At 38.8% G+C, this 26,591-nt stretch overlaps 1 protein-coding gene across 2 annotated transcripts in view; it reads right to left on the bottom strand.

The window, feature by feature from the left end:
* The window catches only part of LOC141404051 (neurobeachin-like protein 1), a 285,955-nt gene that overhangs the window by 119,295 nt on the left and 140,069 nt on the right, over positions 1-26,591 (bottom strand). The gene's annotated exons all lie outside the window — the stretch shown is intronic.

Genomic DNA, 26,591 nt, shown 5'->3' with positions numbered 1-26,591 from the left:
TTTAGAACAGTTTTAAATTTCAATTATTGGTCGTTAGAAGAACAAGTATTGCTAAAAAGCAAACAAAAAAAGAATGAAAGCAAAAAACAAATTAAACAAAAATTACTTAGGTAAAAACATTGATCTCGTGGCAGCAGTTTTTGTATACTAGTTTATGGAAAATGTTGATTAAACTTTTAAAATGTCGACAGTTAGGTCAAAAACAAAAAACCCAATGAATGACTTGCCTTAATTCAATATTTAATTCAGTAGTTAACTTCCTGTATCGTCCTCTTGGGAGCTACTTTTAACTTGTTATATAAATAACAAGTAGTTTTACCAAGGACTGAGGTAAATAAAGGTCGGATGTTAAATGTGAACCACATTTAAAGATTGTTTTCATTCTTCATTATTATGAACATGTACATTCAAAACAGAATATCGTACATCATCATCTTCAGTAATGAGTAGACAGCGGAATCCTATGCAAAAATCTGATTAGACAGAAACTCGTTTTATCACAAAATAAAACGAATTAGGCCCAGAAATTTTTGCATATTTGGCATATCGTGCATATTTTGACATATTTGCATAAAATGAGCATATGCAAAACCATATGCAAAAATATATACAAGGATTTGTAAATCTAAAAATCCCACCGAAATGGCTGAAATGTGGTATTAAGTCTTCGTTAGGGGTATGAAACTTTACACCTGAAATTTGTTCGTATGTGTCCACGTCTTCATATATAGAACGGTACCTCCCGGTACCATTTTGTATAAAGTCTTCGTTGGGAGTATAAAACTTTCCACCTGAGATTTGACAGTATAGGTCCACGTCTTCAGATGGCCCCCATAGAACGGTACCTCCCGATTTTCGGTATTTTGAAAGTTGTGGCCTCAATATCCTTGGGGGTATAAAACATTCCACCTGAAATTTCTCGATATGGGTTCACGTCTTCATATAGCCCCCCATAGAACGGTACCTCCGGATTTCTGGTATTTTGAAGGTTGTGGCCTCAATATCCCTCCGAAATGGCTGAAATTTGGTATTAGGTATTCCTTGAGGGTATAAAACTTTCCACCTGAAATTCGTCGGTATAGGTCCACGTCTTCATACAGCCCCCATAGAACGGTACCTTCGGATTTCTGGTATTTAGAAGGTTGTGGCCTCAATATCCCTCCGAAATGGATGAAATTTGCAGCGTTCGTAAAAATACTTTAAATAACATTTCCAATCGTTTCCTGTTTTCCATAGGAACAATACAAAACGAAACATAACCCACGCTGGCGGAGTTCGCTGTTTAGTTTCGTTTTGTTTACATTCGTGAGTGCGAACAAAACGAAAAGCGAAATGTACTCAACTCCACAAGAACAGATAGAAAACTAAATAGTACTAAACACATGTGAATAAATCAAAAACGTTTGGTGGTTGATAAACTACCCAGCAAACCAATCGTACCGATATCGTAACGAAATCGGAACAAAATTCGGACGTAACGTCCGATAGCAGATCCGAAATCGTAACGATATCTTAACGAAAGTTGTATGGAGTGGTTGACATAATTTCGAAACGAAATGTCGGAGCGAAATCGGATCGATTTCGGCCAGAATTCGGAACGAAATCGGAAGAAAATCTTTGGGAAATTCGAAATGCGAATTTTTTCCTCCGAATTTTCGTACAGATTTCTGAACGATTTCGGAATAATGTCGTATGAAAATCTGAGGTACTCTCCGAACTTTTGTTGAGATTTCTGAACCATTTTGGAATAATTTCGTATGATTATGGAAGGAAAAAATTTTTCTCTGATGTCCCTTTTTTATTGATAAATTTCCTTTGTTATGTTTTTTATTGAAAAATTATAATTTCAAAGATATCTAATGGTTTTCACTGTTGTTATCATATTGTAGTTATAGTAGAACAATGTAAACTTTGTGCACGAATATGTTTAGTCTATTAGCACTAGCTTGAATTATTATATGTTGCATTAAATTTAAAATATTTAAAAAATGTATATGCGAATTTTATATCCAACCATTTTGTTTTTCGACAACAAATTAAAATGTTACTTGTTAGATATATACAAAAGGTGGTTGTTGTGCGAAGGGAAATTTGTTTCCGACATATCGATCCGAATTCGTAACGAAATCGGAAGAAACACATTATCATATTCGAAGGGAAATTTACTTTCGACATTTTCTCCGAAATCGGAACGAAATCTGAACGAATTCCCCTACGATAAATCGTATTGAAATCGATACGAAATCAGAACGATTTTGTTTCCGAAATTGTTCCGATATGTCGGACATCCGACATTTGGTTTGCTGGGTATTCACTGTGGTATGTTGATGTTAGTTTATAGTGTTATTAAGCAATCACATGTGTGTGTAGGTGCCTGAGTGTGTCATTGACCATAACGCACGGCAAACGTTTCCCAAAAATTCTTTTTGATTCGGTGGTGAATGAAATAAATCGGCAAAGCATAGCCGAAGTTACATTTCAGCAATAGTACGGTTTCCATTTTTTTACATAAAAATGCATAGATTTTACACATGCAAAAATTTATGCATTTTGCATATGTCATATGTTTCGATTGCAATTTAATCAGAAGCCAAAAATATGCCCAGTCCCAAAATTTGACATGAATCGGACCAAAAATAGGGGTTGCATAAAATTCCGCTGTCTAGTGATGAGGCACATTCCCACATAAGTAGATTCGTCAATAAACAGAATTAACGTATTTCTGCGAATGACAATCCAATATTGATTGTCGAAAAACCAATGTCTTTTTTTGCCTTATTAAGGCAAAGGCCATTTTTAGAGTGATATTTATTTTTAATTCTCTTTCGAGTTGAGCTATTTTGACCTAAGAAGTACATTGAAAAATTAGAAAACCACCGAAGCCCCACACATTCAACCACTATGCTACGTTTCACGGGTGGTTAGACCGATCATCAGACATATTGAATGGTGTTTTTAGTGGGTGGACGAAGGCCAAGCTTGGAAACTACCATTTATATCACAAATCATCCGAAATTTGTATATTCGAATTATTTATTTTAATTTGCTTTTCAAAATAGTCAGGCTTAATCCCATAGTCGTTGTTTTAATATTTTATTAAAACAACTTTAATTTATTAGTGGGAAAAATTGGCGATGTTTACTAAGGGGTAAGGCAGGGAAGACTATAGTTTCAGATCTCGCCACAGATCTTCATCAGTTCCCTTGTTTCTTGTTTTTCAACAAGAAACTTTTTATACCCAAGTGTCAATTGCTCGCTCAAATAGATACGTGAGCAAAGAAACACTCTGATCGAGAATTTCTTTGGGGTTACCTAAACTCGAGCAACTTCACATGCAAACAAATCCAAATCTTTCCCACTGCTATGCGTTGGTCGATTCTCGACGAAAAAACACATAACTAATTTGTTGGTATTGCATACTACAGCAATAAACAACATTTCGACGGTGCCCGGTCTCACAATTAGGAGGGTTGGCGTTTTTTATTTGGGATGACGACTGTATTTTGTTTTTCAAAATAGTCAACAACGATAAAACAAAATAGAAGTCGTTACCCCAAATAAAAAACGCCAACCCTCCTATTTTATTTTAATGTTAGTCATTTAATTCCAATCCTTTCCTATAGTCTGACTTGGCTGATAACCCTATTTTTCAATGCTTTATTACAAATACTATGGCAGCTTTTTTCCACCTTTATTTTATTTGTCTTTCTGTATCAGAAGATTTTGATCATGAATATTTGTCATCGGAATCTTTGACAAGTTGATGCAACCGTGTCACTTGGTTGTTGGAGTCCCAGGTTTGAATCCCAGCCTGGCTCATGCTGAAATCATTTTTTGTTTTGCCTTATTAAGGCGAAGGTCATTTTTAGAGTGATATTTGAATTAATTCTCTTTCGAGTTGAGCTATTTTGACCTATGATGTACATTGAAATGCACCTACAAAGTGTGGCTACTTGGTGTGGTTTATGGACTGGCTGCATTATCGAACCGTATTTTCCCTAAATTTGGCAGTTCCTTTGGCAGCGGTGTTCGCTATTGTCAGATCATAACGAACTTTTTATTGCCCGAATTAGAAGAAATGACTGTGGACGAAATGTGGTTTAAATATGACGGGAAAATTCGTGTTATCATCTCATGTGTTAGCGATGCCAATTGGCCGTTAAGATCATGTGATTTGAAAGCGTTGGAGCCTCTTATGTGTTGGAGTAGAGACTTAATTACGTCTCAGCGCCATCCAAAATTTGAACCAACGGATGGAGGTGTGCCGCTGAGGTCGTAGCAGTCATTTGGCCGGTGGTTGCTATCAGCTCGATGGTGATCGAGCCACGTGGCTATCAATCGATCAAGAATATATGGAAGCCATTCATCGATTGTGTTGCACGTAATATCGATTCGAGGAGCAAACATCGACTCGAACCAATATCTTGTTGTGGCAAAAAATTAAATCTAGTGAATAAAGTACGAATAGACACAACATGGAAGTTGGCCAAAGTTGCATTCGCAACAGACATCCTCAGCACATTCCACTCAACTTACTCAATTCCTTCATTTTCATTAAGCCACGGTGCTCTTGAACCAAATTTTAATGTAAGGTGCTTACACCTGGGAAGTTTATGCGGATTCTGAAACTGCAATGTTCATAGATGAGATAAATCAAAAAAAACCAGTAAGGAAAGGATCAAAGTCGGGCGGGCCGACTATATGATACCCTACACCACTGTTAATATGTAAAATATAAATCGGAGCTATATCCAGATCTTAACAGATTTATTTCCAGACCGAATTCAGTAATTCATTCCAAATTGCATCGAAATCGGAACTATATAGCGTGTTTGGTACAGAAAATACGTGCAATCGGCCGAAAATATATATGGAAGCTATATCCAAATCTGAACCGATTTCGATGTTATGTGGGACACTTATTTCTAGACCGAATTCAGTCAAACGTTCCAAATTTCATCAAAATCGGACGTATATAGCGTGTTTGGTGCAGCAAATACGTGAAATCGGGCGAAAATATATATGGGAGCTATATCCAAATCAGAACCGATTTCTATATAAGTTGGCACATTTATTTCTAGACCGAATTCAGTCACACATTCCAAATTTCATCGAAATCGGACATATATAGCGTATGTGGTACAAAAGATACGTGAAATCGGCCGAAAACATATATGGGAGCTATATCCAAATCTGAACCGATTTCGATATAATTTGGCACACTTATTTGTAGACTGAATTCAGTCACACAAGCAAAATTTTATCAAAATTGGACGTATATAGCGTGTTTGGTGCATCAAATACGACAAATCGGGCGAAAATATATATGAGAGCTATATCCAAATCTGAACTGATTTTCACCAAAAACAATCGCGTTCTTCCTATTGCTAAAAAAATTGTAGTCCCCAATTTACAGCTGAATCGGACAAAAAATGCGACCTCTAGGCTGTGAACAAAAATACATGGACAGACGGACGGACATGCATAAATCGACTTAGAAAGTGATTCTATGTATATCCCTCAAAGGAACTATATGTCTATCTCGCTTCCTTTTGCACGTTACATACAAATGCACAAAGACATAATACCCCTTACCACATAATGGTGTAGGGTAAAAAAATCGCCAGATCGGCTTTTAAATAAATCGCGATTCAAGTTTAATTTTTAAGGGTTTTTTAGGTTTTCACGATGTTCCTTGGAAACCGCAAGTCCTATCGAAATGGGACTAAAGAAAGCTATGAAAATTCTCTACAAGATTGACTTTTATGATTTCTTCGTAGTTTTTACCGTTATTGAGATATAGAAGTTCAAGTTAGGACAATGGATTGACTGTATCGCCTCCTTATATTACAATTTTATGCACAGTGCAACTTAACTAACTTGTTCGCTTGGAAACTGCAAGTCCTATCGAAATGGGCCTAAAGAAAATGTTGCAGCAATGAAAATTCTCTACAAGATTGGCTGATTGATATTTTCCTAGGTTTTACCATTTTTGAGATATAAATATTCAGATCAAACTTTCCGATTTTTTTCTTAAGTTTTCAGGATTTAGCTTGAAAACTGCAAATCCTTTCGAAATGGTACTAAAATATATGTTGTAGCTGTGAAAATTTTCTACAAGATTGGCTTTTCCTAGGTTGTAAAATTTTTGAGATATATAAGTTTAAGTTGGAAAATTGCAGTCATGATATTGTTTTATAAGGAGGCGATACAGTCAATCCATTGTCCTAATTTGAACTTCTACATCTCAATAATGGTAAAAACTACGAAGATATCGTAAAGGTCTATCTTGTGGAGAATTTTCATAGCTACAACATTTTCTTTAGTCCCATTTCGATAGGACAACATCGTGAAAACCTAAAACACCGTAAAAATGTCAACTTGAATCACGATTTATTTAACATTGTAGATTCAGAATCCGCGAAAACTTCACAGGTGTAAGCACTTTCCATTTAAATTTGGTTCAAGAGCACCGTGATGCCCCTTATCCCGATAACATATTAGAGCAATGGAAAAGTATTGCCAAATCCAAACAACCGTAATATCTTCAATTGGACACCAGATGCCTCCACCTACGAATCCAAAGAGAAGAATGCGTCGTATAGGCTACTATGTAATCAGTAGCAAATTGCAGGACACTATATAAATATCCGAGGAAAATAAACATGTCATTTAGTCCGCAGAATAAAGAAAAAAAAGAAATGGGAAAACAGAAGTGCACAACAACACGCACAGAAAAAATGAAACATTAAACTGACGGCCTTGGTACAGACACATTTTCCTGAGTAAATGAGCAAGGTAATCTGCAACAGATATTGTCCTTAGGATATAGAAAAAACACTAGTCTAAGCTGTGTGTGTCCTGTAGTGGTCGAATTTTGAGAAGAAAATAGAAAATTCAAACATACGTTGACGGCCTTTCTTGGTAAAGAGGGGGATTTTAGTAATGTAAAGCTTGAATACATCCATAACGCAACATATGCATTTCCTCCATCCCAGTAGAATGGATTGATGATATGCTGAAAATCAGGATTATCAATTCGCCCATAGGAGAAAATTTCGTGAGTACAACTGTTAACAGAGGTACACCACATATTCCACTACTCTGGTGATAAATGCAATTTTTGTGGGCTTCGATCAGCTGAAATCTTAGGTGGTGTCATATGATGATGATGTAGTAGTTCTGATAAGTGGGACATTTTTACCAAACTTGTTTGACCTTATGTAAGGCGCACTGGTACAGCTGTTTAGCTGGGCGTCTAACAATGGCCGTGGGGACAACCTGGGGAAGACGGAACTCGTACCAGTAAATGAAAACTTCCCAACATTTCGACACCAGCTTTGGACGGAGTTGCATTAGAACTTTTTACGAAAGCTAAATATATCCTGGACTATCGATTGACATGGAAAAGGAATATGTACCACTGCAAGAAATCAATTGGGAAAAATTGTGGACTCAGACCACAACCCATAGATTGACTGTATGAAACCATGGTTCTGGCATCTTAGCCCATAGTGGACTTATCTGGTGACAAGCACTTGAGAATAATGCACTGCTGTCCAAATTTTCAGTTTCAGGCCTCGGGACGTCTTTTAATCAACGAGGTGACGGGTTTCACCATTCGGACACTCGAAGGTGACAGGCATCGCGTAAGCGGTTATATGCCCACCTCTTTCTGCTTTGACTCGCCGCATTTCTTCCCAGCAAAACAGTTCGGATACTTTAGTCATTATGTAACCCATTATAAAGTAAGGTAAACAAAAATAACTACTTATATTACTCCTTACTAAGTTATGAGTAAGGTGGCATCCGACTACAAATCATAGGGTTGTGTGTTCAACGCTCACCCTCAACCGGGTACTTTTTGTAAAAAACGAACAGTTGGTGGTACACATGTAAGCGTTTAAACAACCCTTAATGTTCGTACGCTCCAGCAAGGAGCTAAGAAAAAAAAACAAGTAAAAAGTATCAGTAGGCTTTGCCGACAGAGATATACCCTCATCCTGTGTTGATTGGGAGTGTGAACCGACAAAAGTAAGGATAGGATTAAAGCTCAAAAATTTGCGGGGATATCGATAAATAGAGCTTTTTTGTCAAACTAACGAAAAATAATAAAAAAAATAATATCGCTGTAAATAGGGCCACTAGGAAAACATTCGGTTAAAATGTCCAAAGAATCCTCGAACAGACCCTTAACCACACAAAAATGTTGAACATTTGCGTGGGTGGTACCACAAGGATTGGACAGATAGGGCCCAAATTTGAATAAAAACAAGTAAGTACGTATCAGTCAGCTGTGCTGACAGAGAAATACCATCAGCCACTGACTAAGAAAAAAAAAACAAGAAAACCAAACCAAACACAATAATTATGCCGTATATAAAATATATTGATTTTATATCACGCGTTTGCTTTAAAATCTGTAGGTACCATAACGTGGGCTTATACCAAATCATTGACATATACCAAACATTTTTAGCAACCAAACTTCCTCATAAAGGACTCAAAATATTTATTAATTATGTTAAAATAAGTTTGAAAGAAATTTTTGAAAAAGTTTTAGAGTTATCTGGCACAATATCCGACAGGGTTTTGAAGCTTTTGGGCCATTATCTTAGGAAGTATTGACTTACTCCGGAACAAAATGTACCATTGTAAATTAGGCCGCTTCAACAATCTACTGAAAGAAAAAGAGTCAAAACGATGCGAGAGGAGCCCCTAAACTTCACTTTCTGAATTTTGTGTGGGAGGTACCCGAAGGAGTGGACCGATATAGCATATATTTCAATCTCATACTGGACAGGATGAAAAACTACTATGTGCAAAGCCTGCATCAATCAGAAACTCCCTGCGAGGATTATCTTGCGGATTTGCCATTTTGGTTGGTGCCGCCAGGGTTTCTTGAAGCTTGTAGGCCAATATGTCAGGAATTATTAACTTACTCCTGCAAAAAATTGTACCGTCGTAAAGCGAGCCACAAAAAAAAACTTACTGAAAAAATTTCAATTTCTCTTAAACTTCACTTTATCTGAATTTTGTGTCGGAGGTACTGGAAGGAGTGGACCGATACAATCCATATTCCAACCTGATACATGACTGGATGAAATAATACGATGTGCAAAGCCTGCACCAATCAGAAATTCCCTGCTAGGATTATCTTGCGGGTTTGCCATTTTGGCTGGTGCCGTCAGGGTTTCTTGGAGCCTTTAGGCCAATATCTCAGGAAGTATGGACTTCCGCAAGAAAAAAATTTTACCGTCATAAAGGGAGCCGCAAGGAAAACATACTGAAAAAATTGCAAAACTATCCGAGAGGAGCCCTTAAACTTCACTTTATCCGAATTTTTTGTGGGAGGTACTCGAAGGAGTGGACAGATATAGTTCATATTCGAACCAGATCTACATATATCTGAAAGGAATAATACGATGTGCAAAGTTTTGACCAAATCGATTGCTCCCTTCGAGAGTTATCGTTCAGACCATTTTACAGAAAAATTTAGAACTTTTGTGGGGGAGGTACCAGAAGGAGTGGACCGATATGGCCCATCTTCGAACTTAAACTAAGTTTGGACAAAATATTACGATACCCAAAATTTGGTTCGAAGCGGTTGAACTGTTCGAGAGTTATCGTGCGCACAAGCCAGACATTTTTCGTATCAAAGTGTATATACCCTTCTAGCCTAAAGGCTGAGGGTATAACTATGTTTCGACAAAATTTAGAGATCCAAAGTTTGGACCAAATCGGTTGCTACGTCTATGAGAAATCGCGCGTACCATTTTAGCGAATATTATCGAACTATTGTGGGGAGGTACCGGAAGGAGTGGACCTATAAGCACCACCTTCGAATTTCATATAATATTCGAAGAAATATTACAATATCCAAAGTGTAGACGAACGCTGTATTCGGTTTGAGCTACATATACTGACATAGGGGTTTTTACAACTGTCAAGAAGTATGGACTTGCCCCTGAAAAAAACTTTTACTGTCGTAATTGAGGCAGCGAATGCAAGTTGCTTCAACAAAAATCAAAGTGAATCGAGGGCAGGTCTTAAAGTGAATTTATCCACAATTTTGTGTGGGGGGGTACCCGAAGGAGTGAACAAATATAGCCCATATTCGAACCAGATCTATATCTGGGAGATATATTAGGATGTATAAAGTATGGACCAAATCCGTCACTCCCATCAAGAGTTATCGTGCGCACAATTTTTCCAAACATGTTTGAACCTTTGTGGGGGAGGTACCTGAAGGAGTGGACCGATATGGCTTATCTTCGAACTTAAACTAACATACTTGGGGTCTAAAACCATTATTTCGATGAGGCACATTTTGCCCGTATGAAAGTGTACACACCCTTGTTAACATAAATGCTGAGGGTATAAATATGAAGTGTGTTGAAATTGAAAACAAATTCCACCTCAACTGTTCTATAGCTTTTTTTTCAACTTCCAGTGGCCATAGAATAACTAATTATTCTAGTGGTCATAGAATAACTAGTAATTCAGTGCAACATGCCCTTGTTAAAATAATGAGTTACTAGTCACGACTACCAAAAACTACTATAAAAACCCATTATTTTGTAAGGATTTTTTGTTGGATTCCAAGAACGGTCATTTGGCTCAAGGCAACTCTCTTCTGCACGGTCTGGCAATATAAACAGATGGATCCAACATGGGAGAAGACATTGACGCCAACTTCTGTTTCGAAACTCCATTAATCAAACATTCATTCATTTGAGCTTAATGATAGCAGTGGCGGCTTTCTAGCAGAGAATTTTTCTACAAGGAATCTGATGATTTCATTGGTTAAACCAGTCTTACAGAACCGAAGATTATATATTTCGGCCCTTAAGGTTCTCAATCATGGACCATAAACCGTCGAAATATACTTGATTGCAGATATGCACTGTGCTCGAGGCCATAATGAGAAACGAATCGATTGATTTACCAATTGATGAATATGTTATGTCACCAATGTGCTTATTTGAAAATGAACACCGCAGATGACTTTTGGAACCTGGATGCAAGACATCCAAAGCAATCTGGCCTATGATCTTTCCTCGTATAACAACTTGTTTTTTCTCACTCGATAATTTAGGGATGATAATCACTGTTGGTGTTATTAGGGAACGCTGTAGGGTTAGATCACTAATGTCAAGATAGGATGATAGTGGCTTCGACTACTGTAGTTGATGTGAAGATGCAGAAGAGATAGAGAAGGTTGAACATCTACTTTGTGTCACACAGGAAGACGCCGACACCTAGGTAGATACCTGATAAATGGCCTCATCTTCCTATCAGAAATAGACCGCATCATCCTTCTTAAATGTTCATATAACATATCTTGCTAAGCCATGAGGCAGTGTGCGTTTACTGAGAGCAAGTGAGCGTAAATAATGCTTTGAAATTTATGTTCACTTGCTCTCAGCAAGCGCCCACTGCGGTCGCTGGAACAATCATTTGCCTAATGTGACCTTACCTTAAGGTAAGGAGGATTTTGAACGCATAGCCAACTTTGCATCTGTCCAAGGGCGAAAATCATAAATCCTTACCGAAACCCGGCAGCTCCTATATAACTTGTGTGATTTTTATTTTCGGCTTTGTGACTATCGATAGGGGGTGGTCATGGCGTCCAATTTGCAATTGGGCAGTATGACCGCAGCCTGAACGTTCTTATAGTCTAAAATCCTTTTTTGACTTATGACCCGTTATGTCTGGTTACCGGCTTATACGGTTATTGGGTATAAGGCCCCATCACTACGAGTTATTGCATTTTATTAATTATTGCTTATTTAGTGTCTCTATGGAATTCCGCGGCTAGACAAATGACAATAATTGAGGAACTTTTTCACAACCTCAATAAAATACATATCTTTAGCCGAGCTTGAACTGATTTCGCTTAGAACTAACAAAGTCCATTAAAATTTGAAAAGAACCAAAAAAGCGGCAATTGTAAATCACCGACCATGAGCCAAAAGTTGCGTGAATAAAAGCGGCATGTGCTATGCACACAAGTTGCGTGTGTTTGGTCACACGATCACCACAAATCAGATATCAACAACAAGAATACGGTTAACACGAACCAAGTCAACCATTCATTCCTCCAATATCCATGCAGTAGTACGTACATAGATCACAAAGACAGAATGAACGGATGAAGGTTCTCCCGTCTACGTTTCAACTTGCAGACGACAGACATTTGGGACAAGTTTCGTTTCATTTAAAATCAAAAACCAAAAACCACACCTTTTAGTCATTCACTTGGAACGTTTTATGCGTTTCTTATAATCCATGATGATATTGTTGTTGGTATTATTGTCCGCTTGTCTGTATATTTTGTTGCATTTAAACTTTTTGATCATGCACCCAGGTTCTTTTCTTTTTGTTTTTTTTTTTTGGGTTTTTAACAAAATGTAACAAAATCCTATCTCTCAAGTGGCTATGCTATGTCTCAAAACGTATCATGGTTTAGCTTTGTGGTCAAACATGTGTATGGAAGAACTTTTGCAGTATCACTATAACTGCACAACAAAAAAATGAAAACAAAATACAACAACAAGTGGACACAAAATGCCCATGACGAACGAACATTGAACATTCTGACATTTCTTACATGGGCTTAATAGTTTCAACCGTTTCGAATGTGTCACATGCCATTAAACATTCAAATAGTGAAGCCCACCTAATTCCACCAATAAAATGGCAGATTACAGGCTTAGGAATATGCATATACATACTTATCAATGTACATATGTATGTTGGAATCGTTTAGTAAGGTCGTTAATTGAATCAACGGAGAGCAATTCACATATAACATCAAAATTTCTTTAATTTTTTAATTAATTTCTCTTTGGAATCGAGCTTAATGACCAATGATGCAAGTGAAAAAGGAAAACCGAAGATTCGAACCAACACAACCACCACTACCACTCTTCGACATATCGGCTGTGGAGCGGCTTCTCTGTCATCGAAGTTTTCTTTTTTCAAAATGCAATTTTTGTTTTTTTACAACACCAATGGGTATTTGCCGATTTTTAGTTGTGCTTTCATGACAAACGCTTAGCGCTGCTTTTGAAAGTAAAGAGTTTGGCTCTGAACGCTAACACGCCGTGACAACACCTTTTTTCTTGTGTTTTTTCAAGGACGTGGGTTCAAACCCCAGCCTGGCTCAGCTGATTCTATTTATTTGAAAATTTTGCTTATTAGGCCAAAAATCATTTTTTATATTAATTTTTTAATTAATTTATCTTTGGAATCGAGCTTAATGACCGATGAAGCAAGTGAAAAAGGAAAGCCGAAGATTCGAACCCACATAACCATCACTATGTGACATGCATGTTTCGCCTTTGGTAGAGGCTTTTCAGACAGAGAAGCTGCTCCACAGCCGATATGTCTGAAGAGCCTCTACCAAAGGCGAAAAATGCATGCCACATAGTGGTGGTTGTGTGGGTTCGAATCTTCGGTTTTCCTTTTTCACTTGCATCATTGGTCATTAAGCTCGATTCCAACGAGAAATTAATTAAAAAATTAATATTAAAAATAATCTTGGCCCTAATAGGCAACATTTTAATTTTTTTTAAATTCTTCGATACCATCAAGCTATTATCCCACTGCGTTGCGTTTAAGTAAAGCGAATTAATCGGACACTAAGCAACATATAAGTGTGGATTAGCAGCTTCCAACTCCCTACAAGTCTGATGCATGTTCCGTACGCATTCTCTGGATTGGACGGGTTTCTTTCGCTTTATCACAACATCAGGTACTCCTGATGGAGTCTAATATCGCCAATATAATGGTACATGTTTTTTATTGCGTCCTGACATAACGTCCACCGACATAAGAAAAATTAGCTTTGGGCGTTATGACTTTCTAAATGTTACTTATGTAAGCCGGTTTTAAGTCTGCCAAAGGGTTAAAGTCTTATATCCCAGCCGAGGGCCGACTGCTTACGGAAGATTTGAATTTAAAGTAGATTGTGATGTCAATGAGGTTGCGTATGCGTAGTCAACGTTGCATCTATCCAGGAAACGTCAAGAAATCTTACTTTTATACACCAACAAGTAAAAAAGTATCAGTCGGCTTTGCCGACAAAGATATATGTATTTAGGGGGTTTTAAAAATTGTGGGCGTTTGAACCGACAAAAATGTTGATTAGGGTAAAAGATCAAAAGTTTTGCGGAGGAGATACTAAAAGGAATGGATCGACATTGACCATTATGGAAGTGGATCTCTAGCCCCTACATATGGTGCCTATGGGGGTTTTACACCCTTCGGGCTGTTTTCTCAAGAAGTATGGACTTGCCCCTGAAAAAAACTTTTACCATCGTAATTGAGGCAGCGAATGCAAGTTGCTTCAACAAAAATCAAAGTCATTCGATAAAAGGTCTTAAAGTGAACTTATCCGAAATTTTGTGTGGGAGGTACCAGATGGAGTAGACAAATATAGTCCATATTTGAGCCTGATCTATATCAGGAAGATATATTAGGATTTGTAAAATATGGACAAATTCGGCCACTCCCTTCAAGAGTTATCGTACGAACAATTTTTCCGAACATTTCTGAACTTTTGTGGGGGAGGTACCTGAAGGAGTTGACCGATTTGGCTTATCTTCGAACTTTAACTATGTTTGGACAAAATATTACTAAGGCTAAATGTTGGACCTAATCGGCAGATCCGTTCTAGAGTTATCTTGCACTCCAACCACCTTTCATGCTATTTTCTCAAGAAGTATGGACTTGCCCCTAATGAAATTTGTACCGTCGTATTGGGGGCAGTGAATACAAGTTGCTAAAACAAAAATCAAAGCGATTCGAGACATGGCCCTAAACTGAACTTTTCCGAAATTTTGTGTGGGAGGTACCCGAAGGAGTGGACCGATTGAATCCATATTGAAACCTTATCTAAGTCTGGTACACATTTCAGGATGTGCAAAGTATGGACCAAATCAGTTACTCCCTTCAATAGTTATCGTGTGCACAAATTTTCCGAACATTTTCGAACTTTTGTGTGGGAGGTACCGGAAGGAGTGGACCGATATAGCCCATCTTCGAACTTAAATTAAGTTTGGGCAAAATATTACGAAAGCCAAAGTTTGAACCGAATCGGTTCATCCGTTCGAGAGTTATCGTGCGCTCAACCAGCCAGACAGACAGACGGAAGGACATTGCTCAATCGACTCCAAATTATCTGAAACACATTTCGTCCAAACATACTTGGGGTCTAAAACCATTATTTCGATGAGGCACATTTTGCCCGTATGAAAGTGTATATACCCTCGTTAGCATAAATGCTGAGGGTATAAAATTTCGATTGTGCCTTATGACCGCGGTCTAAAAGTTCATTGCGCCCAAAAATATTTTTGGGACTTATTACCGCTGGACGTCAAATTTAAAATATATTTTCAAAGAAAATCTTTAAAATGTTGGCTCGATTACGGTTACGATACTTTAGTGTCTCCTTTCGGGGAAGCATAGCTAACTGCCATCTGGCGCGTCAACAAGTTAGGAATGTTAAGGAATTAGTTAAGTCAAGCATATAATGTTGGATCTGAATTTTATGCTAGAGAATTTCGAATAAATGTGGCTCCAAAATATTCAATTCCAATACCACACAACTTTAATTGAGGAATAACTTACTCGAACTACGGAAAGAAGGAAGATAGAAGTGACATGGCGAAGAGAAGTGTACACCTTTTTTAGTAATTCGTAATTCGTGCCACCGTGGTGCAATGGTATGCACACCCGCCTTGCACGCTGAAGGTCGTGGGTTCGATTCCCCGGCCAGTCAACATCAAAAATTTTCAACGATGGCAAAATACCCCTCAGTAATGTTGGCTACATTTCCTGAGCACTTCAGTCATGAAAAACTTCTGTACAAAGTTGTGTCTTAAGACACGCCGTTCGGACTCGGCGATAAACAGTAGGTCCCATATCATTGTGCTAATATGAATCGGGGTGCACTCATTGAGATGAGAGAAGTCTCCCTTGTCCCGTATGGGATGTTTGTGAAACAATTAACATTTCATTTGTAATTCGAATTATTCTATTTGTAATTCGAATTATTCCATTTGTAAATCGAATTATTCCATTTGTAAATCGAATTATTCCATTTGCAATTCGAATTATTTCATTTGTAATTCCAATTATTCCATTTGTAATTCCAATTATTTTATTTGAAATTACACATGAAATCATTCGAATTACAAATGGAATAATTCGAACTGCAAATGGAATAATTCGAATTACAAATGGAATAATTCGAATGACAAATGGAATTAAATGTTACGAATTACAAATAGAGTTCTCGAATTACTTCTGAAAAATGTGTAGATCTCTTCCTGTCCAGGATGAACCACCACAATTTATAATAGGTGATGTTGCGAATGTCATCAGGAACCCTAAATCATCAAAAACGTTGGGCCTTGATCGAATCTCTATGGTAATGCTGAAACAGTTGGATGTGCCGGAAGTCGGGTATCTTTCTTAGTCCGGAAAAATGGCAGTGGGTCCCGCTACTGAAACCAGGCAAGAATGCCAGGAAATGTGAATCGTACAGACCGAGTTCGCTTTTGTTGGTCATAACAAAGACTCTTGAGGCTTTTCTCCACACCAGTGTCAGAAATAGCTATCCAGTTGCCGATCATCAGCGTGGGTTCCGTAAGCAGCACAGCACGACAACTGTGCTGCATGTCATCTACACACATATTAGTCGAGGACTCAACCAGAGTAAGCCGTGTGATAGAACAGTGATGGTGGCGCTTGATTTATTAAAAGCCTTTGATTCTGTCAAACACTTCACTCTGTTTCAGGACATCGAACAGACAAACATCCGGCTAAGTTTGAAATATTGGATAATCAATTATCGTAAGTGGAATTCAACAATAAAAAGTTCAAGTCCCGAGAACAGAGTCGATGGTAGCAGAATTCCGACCACGAACAAAACAAAAAACATTGTTCCACAACATCCCATACGGGACAAGGGAGACTTCTCTCATATCAATGAGTGCACCCCGATTCATATTTAGCTCAACGGCGTGTCTTAAGACACCACTTGTGGAGAAGTTTTTCAAGGCTGAAATACTCAGGAAATGTCGCCAACATTACTGAGGGGTATTTTGCCACCGTTGAAAAATGTTTGATGTTGCCTGGTCGGGGAATCGAACCCCCGACCTTCTGCGTGCAAGGCGGGCGTGCATACCATTGCACCACGGTGGCACCGACCACGAACAACCCCAACATTTTATGGGTCATATTCGACAACATGTTCATGTCGCACAATGATCTAAAATAAAATGTTTTGTTTTCTTTAAAGAATTTCATGTAAATATTTATTAAAAAAATAACTTACAAAGCTAGGATATTGAAATTTCGGGAAATGTATGTAGTGCAGGATATTAAGATATATTAAAAAAAATGCAGGATGTTTTCAAAGGATTTTTATACCCTACACCACTATGTGGGAAAGGTATTATAACTTGGTTTTAGCCGAAAAGTTTGTAACGCATCGAAATAATGGTCGTCTCGACGAGCTGAGTCGATCTGGCTATGTATGTATGTCCGTCCGTCTGTCCATCTAACGTTGTAATCACGCTACAGGTCGGAATTTTGATCGGATCGTCTTCCCCTAAGGGGAAGAAGCCTATTGATTTTGGTGGTGGTCGGATAATATTCAGGGCGTAATGGGCAAAAACTTATTTGGAGAAAAAGTCAAGTTTTATTCTTATGCAAATATCTCCGCTTCTAGAAGGGGTATTCCAAAAGCAAATCCTCTCTATGGAAGAGCAAAAGATCAGCTTTACAATGGTAGTCAAACAACGGAGATTTGCAATAGTCAATTTAATCCAATTTTTCATTTTAATTTGAATTCTAATGACGAATATCACAGCTCTTGTTGAGGGTCTTCTAAAAACAAAACCTGACCATGAAAGTAGAATATACGAGGGCAGTTCGGAAACTTCTTAGCTTAGCACAAAAAGCGCGGTATAAACAGAAAAAAGTTAAGTGTTTTGGAAACTTCCATCTCTGTTATGAACACATGTTAAATTTTGTTTCGATCTGGCAACTCCTTCATATAGAAACAGGTGTTCAAAAAAGACGCATCCGCAATTTGTTTACAATGGAAAAATTAGAAATGCGTGCTGTCATTAAATATTTACATAAAAAAGGTTTATCGGGACAAGAAATTCATAATGATATTGTGAATGTGTTAGGTGAAAGTGCTCCTTCATATGCAACAGTAAAAAATTGGGTTGCTGAATTTAAACGTGGTCGTACAAGCATTGAAGATGAACCACGTAGTGGACGTCCAAAAACAGCAACAACGACAGAAATTGTAGCCAAAGTGCATGATATGGTATTAAATGATCGACGAATAAAAGTGCGTGAAATTGCTAATATCATGGGCATCTCAAATGATCGAGTCCATTTAATTTTGTATGAAGAACTACAGATGAAAAAGTTTTCTGCAAGATGGGTGCCGTATTTGTTAACAGTCGATCAAAAACGCATAAGAATGAACATTTCTCAAGCTTGTTAGGATCGTTTTAAGCGAAATAAAATGGATTTTAAGCGTCGTTTCATAACTGTTGATGAGACATGGATACCTAAAATTTTCTGAGCGACAATTTTGCAGAACATTTCAAAGCTGAAAAACGTCATCTTGTGGTACTTTTATAGCGGCTCTTAACATAAAGGAAGAAAAGGGTATTGGTGGAAGAGAGTTAGAAGGTCCAAGTGCTCTACGAAAATAATCCCCGTTCGATTCGACTGAAGACATGTCATCTCAAAAATAAGCTAAAGCAATAGTGAACAAAGATATAACGCTAATTCCTGATGGCTTACAGGGTCTCTAACAAATACTTCATCTCGCCATAACGCGGAAGTTCGCTTCACGGCGGATCTGTCCTTCGGGGTTCTTAATATAGTCACCAAGGTCTTTCTTCCCCAACAAGAATTTTCCGAGCCCCTGACTTTTACCTCCAGTTTGTTGCACAGTGTAATAGCTTAGGTGGCATATGACTTCAGTATCTACCAAAAAAATGTTTTCCGTGAAAAGATTATGCACAGCTATAGTAGTGTAGGGTATCACATAGTCGGCCCCGTCCCGACTATAGCCTTTGCTCACTTGGAGCGCAAGATAACTCTCGAACGGATCAAACGACTAGGTCCAAAATTTTGCTTTCGTAATATTTTGTTCAAACTTAGTTTAAGTTCGAAGATGGGTTATTTCGGTCCACTCCTTCCGGTACCTCTACCAAAAAAAATAATCGAAAATGTTCGAAAATTTGTGCGCACGACAACTCTTAAAGGAAGTAGCCGATTTGGTCCATACTTTGTACATCGTGAAATTTCTACCAGCCTTAGAGGTTCCAATATGGACTCAATCGGTCCACTCCCACACAAAATTTTGGAAAAGTTCAGTTTATAACCAGCTCTCGAATCGCTTTGATTTTTGTTGTGGCAACTTGTATTCACTGCCCCCATACGACGCTATAAGTTTCATGAGGGGCAAGTCCATACTTCCTGAGAAAAAAACCTGAAAGGTACAAAAAACCGTATGGCACCGTGTGTAGTGGTTGGAGAGCAAGATAACTCTCGAACGGATATTCCAATTCGGTCCAAAATGTGACGTTCTTAACATTATGTGCAAACTTAGTTTAAGTTCGAAGATAAGCCATGTCGGTCCGCTCCTTCAGGTACCTCTCCCACAAAAGCTCAAAAATTTTCGGAAAAAATATGCGCACGACAACTCTTGAAGGGAGCGACCGAATTGGTCCATACTTCACACATCCTAATATATCCAGGAATATGGACTACATTTGTTCACTCCTACAGGTACCCCCCACACAAAATTTTGGATAACTTGCTGCTCGCTGCCTCAATTACGACAGTAAAAGTTTTTCCCTTCTTCTTGAGAAAACAGCCCGAATGTTGTAGAAAACCCCTATGGCACCATATGTAGTGGCTGGTGATTTCTCATAGACGTAGCAACCGATTTGGATCTCTAAATATTGCCGAAACTTAGTTTATGTTCAAACTTGGGCCCTATCTGTCCAATCCTTGTTGTACCACCCACACAAATGTTCAACATTTTTGTGTGGTTAAAGGTCTGTTCGAGGATCCTTTGGACATTACTACCGAATGTTTTCCTAGTGGCCCTGTTTACAGCGATATTATGTTTTTCGTAGGCTAGTGTAATAAAAAAGCCCAATTTATCGTTATCACCGCAAATTTTTGAGCTTTAATCCTATCCATACTTTTGTCGGTTCATGCGCCCAACATTTTGAAACCCCCCCTAAATACATACGTTTTTTTTTTTTTTTTTTGGGAAAAAAGTGTTTCAATCCATATAGGCTCAGGCTGAGGGTATATCTCTGTCGGCAAAGCCGACTGATACTTTTTTACTTCTTTTTTTAAATGTTGTCCTTTGAAATTTGAATGTCCTTTAAAAGGTCAACAGGATGAGAAAATGAAAAATCGTAAGTGCCATTTTACTCCACTTTCCTATAGTTTCAGACGTAATAGTCCGGTTCATGTGAAACACAATTTTTTATAAATTTTCGGGCGGTGTAATCAATCAAATATTTTTACTTTCAAATTTGGAAAACGGAACAAAATATTGAAGCGGTTAATGATGTTCAGATTGTCTGTAACTAAGCAAAAAATTTCTAGTTATCATCATCTTTGAAGCAAACAAAAATATTAGCATCAATAACTAAAGAAGCATGGGCGTTGATGGTTGTTTCGCCGATGCAGTGATCTCAATCATATTTTTTGCTTTTGTTCAGTTTTCATGTCTGTGCATTTATGAAGCCAGCCAGATGATCAACCTTCTTACAAGAGCTACAATATATACGACATATTCGGTGTAAAAATTAATTCTCAAAGTCACTAGCATGCATTTAGAAGCTGTAATGGTTGTCGTGGGGTAGCGGTTTAGAATATTCAGACAGCGATATGTGTACAGTCATTGTATTTGAATGTTCTACTGTTAACAACATGTTTTGTTTTGCTTTTTTTTGCGCGCATTGAGAGTTTTCATCAAAAATTAATCTTAAACGCATTTTTGTCTTTTAGTTGGTGGTGGCAATTAAGAAAAGTATGGGAACAGTGGAATGATTTACTTCTTCGACTGTGACATTGTGTTTTACATCTGTTGAACCACAAAGGTGGGGTATTTGTTTTGAATAAAGGGAAATTATGCATCAGAAGGTGAAGAACAAGTTGTTCCGAGCAAATTTATAGCCCTACAGGATGCAGGATGAACAAAGACGATTTCTAAACCGTGGAAAGCATAATGTCCACTGAAAACTTTAATGCGAGAAGAGTCAGAAGCACGGGCCCTAAATATTGGGAACCATATTTGGAGAAGTATTGCCTTTCCGTAGCAAAAATATTGTAGTCATGGTAAATATGTAAGGAAGTATGGACTTGCCCACGTTGTAATCTGAATCACAAGAACTAATTTGAATGAAAAATGAAACACAGCCCTTAAACACTTAAGCACAATTTTTGGGCTTTGAGTTTATGAAGCACTAAAACACTACAAATCATGCTTGATCTTGCACAGAAATTTAGCACTGATATCTGGCTAGCTGTTTGCAAAATATGGTACAATTAGTTATTTTAGTTTTTGCGTAATAAGTTTTTTAAGTGGGGAAGTGAAATTTCAACCGCCAACTTAAAACGCGTTTTTCTCGAAACTGGATTTTTTGAAATGTGCCACTCTTTGAGTAAATGAGCGATATCTTGTGCTATTAGTAAGCTATCGTGCTCATCAATCATTTTAATTGATGCCGTCAGGGGTTTTCGCCCATAATCTCAGGAATAATCGACTAGTGCCCGAACAACCAGCTGCACAGCATGACTTGGTTGAAAAATGTGGAAATGGTTGTGTGAGACGGATATAGTCCATATTCGAACCATATATATGCCTGAAAGAAATATTAGGAAGTGCAAAGCTTGTACCAAATCGGTTAGGACCAATTTCGATGTGCTCGGTTTGTCACATCCGCATTCACCACACACAAACTTCGTTGAGGTTCAATAAATGTCGAGAGTGGGTGGATCACAGGGGTTGCTCTGCCCCTCCCACAGTGAGTCATCGTCGTCATCAGAATACGGGACTCCACTGCAGTCCACCAACAGCAACCGTACGCGCATTACATAACACCAGTCGTTAATGGAAATCCCTGAAAATGCATCATTTTGTAATGTAATTGCAACGGTCTCCGAGATAAGATCAAGGAAATAGTGGGCTTTACGTATGAGTCGAAAGAGTATCATGGTCGCTGCAGTGCAGGAAACCAAGCTCAACAACAACTGCAGTTTACAGCGTTGTGATGGTTACAACGTATTGAGGAAGGATCGCGTCAGAAGTGGAGTGGGGGACAAACCTATTTTGTTTGAGCCTAGCTCTAATGACCCGTACATGGAACGTCTGGAGGTATCTGACCAGACTGTGTGGAACTGTCGCCTTTCGAAGGTCTTAATCGACTCGTCTTAGGAAACATCATCATGAGTTATGGCATTCGATCCTATGTATGACTAGAGGAATAACACTGGCTGAGCAAATTAATAGTTATTCGTTTTGCGCGGTCAATGGAGACGTTCATACCAAAATTAGCGAAGAGTGTGATTGTTTGCCAGAAAGAACCATCGCGTCACCTGATATGACAAATGACGCCATGCCCATCGTTTCTCTTGGGGTCAGAACAACTCCTTATTATAGTCTCCATCAGTAGACCACTTGACTTCATCACCTCCGAACGACGAACTTTCATTAATAATGGGAAAGCTAATAAGACCTTCTGATTTTAGAATAGCAAATGTTCCGGGAAATTATTATAGCTGCAGACGCTCGCTATATACCTGCTTGTTAAATATCCGCAGTTAGACAATATTTGTTAGTAGAGACAGCGGGGCTAGTTAGGGAGTTAGGGAGCAGAAATTGGAAGTCAATAGGTAGGTAAGCACATCCGGAACATTGAAGAATTTGAATTTTTGAATTGTGGGCAACAGCAAAGTCACTCTCAAAGCCTGGCAGGAGGGAAGATAGACCCTACGATGACTGATTCGAAGAGGAACGGAAGTGGCAGGGGGAAGAAAAGAGTACTACGACGCACTAGATACCTTCCTGACGAGGAGGAACCACCACAATTTAAAATGAATGATGCTGCAAATGCCAAATTATCCCTGACGGTATCTCGATGGTAACGCTGAAACTGCTGGATGAGCCGGGAATAGAGTATCTCACGAAAGTAGTCAACCTGTCGCTAGCCACCTACATTGTGCCCGAAGTCTGGAAACAGGGTGGTTCCGCTACTGAAGGTAGACAAGGATGACAGCAAAGGTGAATTGTACAGACCGATTTCGCTTTTGTCGCTCGTGGTAAAGACCATTGAGGCTTTACTCCTCCCCAGCATCAGAAATAGCGATCATCAGCATGGGTTTCGTAAACAGCACAGTACTACAACAGCGCTCCATTCACACCATCTCCACACATATTAGCCAAGGACTCAACCAAAACAAGCCATGCGATATGACAGTGTTGGTGACGCTCGATTTTTTCAAAAAGCCTTTAAGGGTTGGTTGTGGAGATGTAACAGACTACCCTCCGACCAAGTTTCAAACCTTGGATAATTAATTATATGTATGGACGTCAGTCATACATGAAATTCAGGAACATTAAGTCATAGTCCCGTAGATTGAAATAGGGAGAACCCCAAGGCGAGGTGATATCACAGTTTAACCTCTATCTTTCATGTATTCCATCACCTCCACAAGGCATTGACATCGTTACAGATTCGCATGATCGTACAATCTTGGCTTCAGGTACTATCCCGAATGTCATTCTTGAAAGGCTGAACTCCAATTCGGTCGATCAGACAACGTTTTTACCACGCGAGGGATATGCAAATATCCGCCACTACTATTTCTATGGCCACTCTGACAAGCTGAGATGTAAGACCTTGGAAAGGGTGCTACTTATGACCCTTTCTAAAGGAAAGGGTGCTACTTATGACCCTTTCTAAAGGAAAGGGTGCTACTTATGGTCCTTTTCAAAGGAAAGGGTGCTACTTATGGTCCTTTTCAAAGGAAAGGGTGCTACTTATGACCCTTTCTAAAGGAAAGGGTGCTACTTATGACCCTTTCTAAAGGAAAGGGTGCTACTTATGGTCCTTTTCAAAGGAAAGGGTGCTACTTATGGTCCTTTTCAAAGGAAAGGGTGCTACTTATGACCCTTTCTAAAGGAAAGGGTGCTACTTATGACCCTTTCCAAAGAAAACGGTGCAACTTATGACCCATTCTAAAGGAAAGGGTGGTACTTATGACCATTTCTAAAGAAAAGGGTGGTACTTATGACCCTTTCTAAAGAAAAGGGTGCTACTTATTACGCTTTCTAAAATAAAGGGTGCTACTTGTGACCCTTTCCAAAGGAAAGGGGTGCTAATTATGACCCTTTCCAAAGGAAAGGATGCTACTTATGACCCTTATGGTCCTTTTCAAAGGAAAGGGTGCAACTTATGACCCATTCTAAAGGAAAGGGTGGTACTTATGACCATTTCTAAAGAAAAGGGTGGTACTTATGACCCTTTCTAAAGAAAAGGGTGCTACTTATTACGCTTTCTAAAATAAAGGGTGCTACTTGTGACCCTTTCCAAAGGAAAGGGGTGCTAATTATTCCAAAGGAAAGGATGCTACTTATGACCCTTTCCAAAGAAAAGGGTGCTACTTATGACCTTTTCCAAAGGAAAGGGTGCTACTTATGACCCTTTCCAAAGGAAAGGGTGCTATTATGACCCTTTCCAAAGGAAAGTGTGCTATTTATGACACTTTCCAAAGGAAATGATGCTACTTATGACCCTTTCCAAAGAAAAGGGTGCTACTTATGACCTTTTCCAAAGGAAAGGGTGCTACTTATGACCCTTTCCAAAGGAAAGGGTGCTATTATGACCCTTTCCAAAGGAAAGGGTGCTATTTATGACACTTTCCAATGGAAATGGTTCTACATATGGACATGGTGCTACTTATGACCCTTTCCAAAGCAAAGGGTGCTACTTGTGACCCTTTCCAAAGGAAATGGTGCTACTTATGACCCTTTCTAAAGGAAAGGGTTGTACTTCCAAAGGAAAGGGTACTACTTATGACTCTTTCCAAAGGAAAGGGTGCTACTTTTGACCCTTTCCAAAGGAAAGGGTGATACTTATGACCCATTCCAAAGGAAAGGGTGCTACTTATGACCATTTCCAAAGGAAAGGGTCATACTTATAACCCTTTCCAAAGAAAAGGGTGCTACTTATGATCCTTTCCAAAGGAAAGGGTGCTACTTAATAAATGAAATGATCACAGAGTTGAATGTCCTGGTTGTAAGGGTAACAATCGACAGAATGTTCATGTCGTCCGCGTATACCACAGCGATATGCGACAAACTGAGATGTAAGACCTTGGAAAGGGTGATACTTATGACCCCTTCCAAAGGAAAGGGTGCTACTTATTACGCTTTCTAAAAGAAAGGGTACTACTTATGACCCTTTTCAAAGGAAAGGGTGCTACTTATGACCTTTTCCAAAGGAAAGGGTGCTACTTATGACCCTTTCCAAAGGAAAGGGTTGTACTTGTGACCCTTTCCAAAGGAAATGGTGCTACTTGTGACCCTTTCCAAAGGAAAGGGAGCTACTTACGACCCTTTCCGAGGTAAAGGGTGTTACATATGACCCTTTCCAAAGGAAAGGGTGCTACTTGTGAGCCTTTCCAAAGGAAAGGGTTCTACTTATGACCCTTTCCAAAGGACCCTTTCAAAGGAAAGGGTGTTACTTGTGAGCGTTCCAAAGGAAAGGGTGCTACTTATGACCCTTTCCAAAGGAAAGGGTGCTATTTATGACACTTTCCAATGGAGAGGGTGCTACATATGGAAAGGGTGTTACTTATGACCCTTTCCAAAGGAAAGGATGCTACTTGTGACCCTTTCCAAAGGAAATGGTGCTACTTATGACCCTTTCCAAAGGAAAAGGTGCTACTTATGATCCTTTCCAAAGGAAAGGGTGCTACTTATGGCTCTTTCCAAAGGAAAGGGTGCTACTTATGGCCCTTTCCAAAGTAAAGGGTGCTACTTATGACCCTTTCCAAAGGAAAGGGTGCTACTTGTGAACCTTTCCAAAGAAAAGGGTGCTACTTATGAGCCTTTCCAAAGGAAAGGGTGCTACTTATGACCCTTTCCAAAGGAAAGGATGCTACTTATAACCCTTTCCAAAGAAAAGGGTGCTACTTATGACCCTTTCCAAAGGAAAGGGTGCTACTTGTGAGCCTTTCCAAAGGAAAGGGTGCTACTTATGGCCCTTTCCAAAGTAAAGGGTGCTACTTGTGACCCTTTCCAAAGGAAAGGATGCTACTTATAACCCTTTCCAAAGAAAAGGGTGCTACTTATGGCCCTTTCCAAAGTAAAGGGTGCTACTTGTGACCCTTTCCAAAGGAAAGGATGCTACTTATAACCCTTTCCAAAGAAAAGGGTGCTACTTATGACCCTTTCCAAAGGAAAGGGTGCTACTTGTGAGCCTTTCCAAAGGAAAGGGTGCTACTTGTGACCCTTTCCA

Source organism: Musca autumnalis, unplaced genomic scaffold (genome assembly GCF_047663935.1).
Source record: "Musca autumnalis isolate F117 unplaced genomic scaffold, ASM4766393v1 scaffold_4, whole genome shotgun sequence".
In the NCBI taxonomy this organism is placed as follows: Eukaryota; Metazoa; Arthropoda; class Insecta; order Diptera; family Muscidae; genus Musca; species Musca autumnalis.
This window is presented reverse-complemented; position numbering and strand designations above follow the sequence as displayed.